This window comes from Momordica charantia, assembly GCF_013281855.1.
Source record: "Momordica charantia cultivar OHB3-1 chromosome 1 unlocalized genomic scaffold, Mcharantia_2.0 BLBB01000001.1, whole genome shotgun sequence".
In the NCBI taxonomy this organism is placed as follows: domain Eukaryota; kingdom Viridiplantae; phylum Streptophyta; class Magnoliopsida; order Cucurbitales; family Cucurbitaceae; genus Momordica; species Momordica charantia.
The window spans coordinates 8,922,601-8,924,090 of NW_028275157.1; the positions used below are offsets into that span (position 1 = coordinate 8,922,601).

The 1,490-nt window shown below is 40.9% G+C and overlaps 1 non-coding gene across 1 annotated transcript; it reads right to left on the reverse strand.

Moving 5' to 3' along the window:
* Window positions 1-1,017: 1,017 nt before the first annotated feature.
* Window positions 1,018-1,123, reverse strand: LOC148213226 (small nucleolar RNA R71). The gene has a single exon (XR_015793024.1). It is a non-coding gene; the product is annotated as a small nucleolar RNA R71 (small nucleolar RNA).
* Between the last annotated feature and the right edge of the window lie 367 nt (window positions 1,124-1,490).

A 1,490-nucleotide genomic window follows, 5' to 3' on the forward strand; every position in this document is an offset into this window, starting at 1 on the left:
TCTGCTGAATCTCCCCCACCGTTTTCATATCTGCTAACCCGTCATTATCGCTTTCTTTGTTAGAGCTTTTTCTTGTCGACAACTTCGATAATTGTGTCTGCTGCAAGCATCTGTTGTCTTGTTATTTTGATATTTCTTTTAGATAATTTCCATGCACTGAACTCTTTAGATTTTCTTTGTTGGTATCTACACGTTTAGTTAAAATATTATCCAAAAATCCTTGCGGATACGACTTCGTTACGTACTACATTCGACGATTTCGTGTATACTTGCACGTGTTGTCAGCACAGTTGTGAGAATGCAACAAGTTTTTGGCTCCGTTGCCGGGGATTTTTGCGATCTTGTTTTAACATTGATATTTGTAGATATGGTGCTTAATTGAGTTTTCTTTTTCTCACCTTTTTGTGTGGTTGTAGGTGCATGAACAATTTTGAGAGCTTGGATTATATTATCGACCACGAGATAGAATGCACATTTCATAGGAATCGACGAGAACAAAGAAGAACCCAAGCTGAAGCCCACCCAACCCAAATATGCGCCAACCTATTCTACCGAATGTGAGGATCGAGGAAATAGTAGATGGGGTTCCTGTTGCTGATGACCCTGAGGTAGCAGTGCCCCCTCTCAATGTTGTATTACTAGCAGATAACATCGACAGAGAAATCAGGGCGTATGCAGCACTATCATTTTATAATTTCAACCCAATAATCACGGAACCTGAAATTGCAGCCCCAAAGTTTGAACTAAAACCAATAATGTTTCAGATGCTCCAAATAGTGGGTCACAGACATCCTACTGAAGACCCGTATTCGCATATGAAGTTCTTTATGGGGGTATGCAATTCGTTTAAGGATGAAGGATTTAGCAAAGAAGTGTTGCGGCTTAAGTTGTTCCCCTATTCACTTAGAGATGAAGCCAAAACGTGGTTGGAGTCGCGGCCTTCAGAATCCATTACAAGTTGGGATGACTTGATCGAAAATTTCTTGATGAAGTACTTCCCACCCAGCAAGAACGCTAAGTACAGAAGCGATATTAACAACTTTTAGCAATTTGCTGTGGAGTTCGTGAGCGAGTCATGGGAGCATTTCAAGCGACTGCTTCAAAAATGCCCTCACCATGCAATTCCAAGGTGCATCCAGCTTGAAACATATTACAATGGATTGGATGGCGCTACGCGTTTGGTCATTGATGCCTCAGCAAATGGTGCATTGCTAGCAAAACCTTATGCTGAAGCATTCAATATCTTCAAGAGGATATCATTGAACAACCATTCATGGTCAGACCCTAGAACTATTCAAGGTAGAGGAGGTAAGAGACTTAATGAATCTGAATCATACTCTGCTTTGAACTCGAAAATTGAAAACTTGACAGATCTAGTGATGAGAAGCATGACACAGTGGGAACATTTGCTGGCAAGGCAAATGTTAGCCATATTCAGGGGATTTCTTGCTCCTTCTGCGAAGGAGATCATCATTGTAACAATTACCATT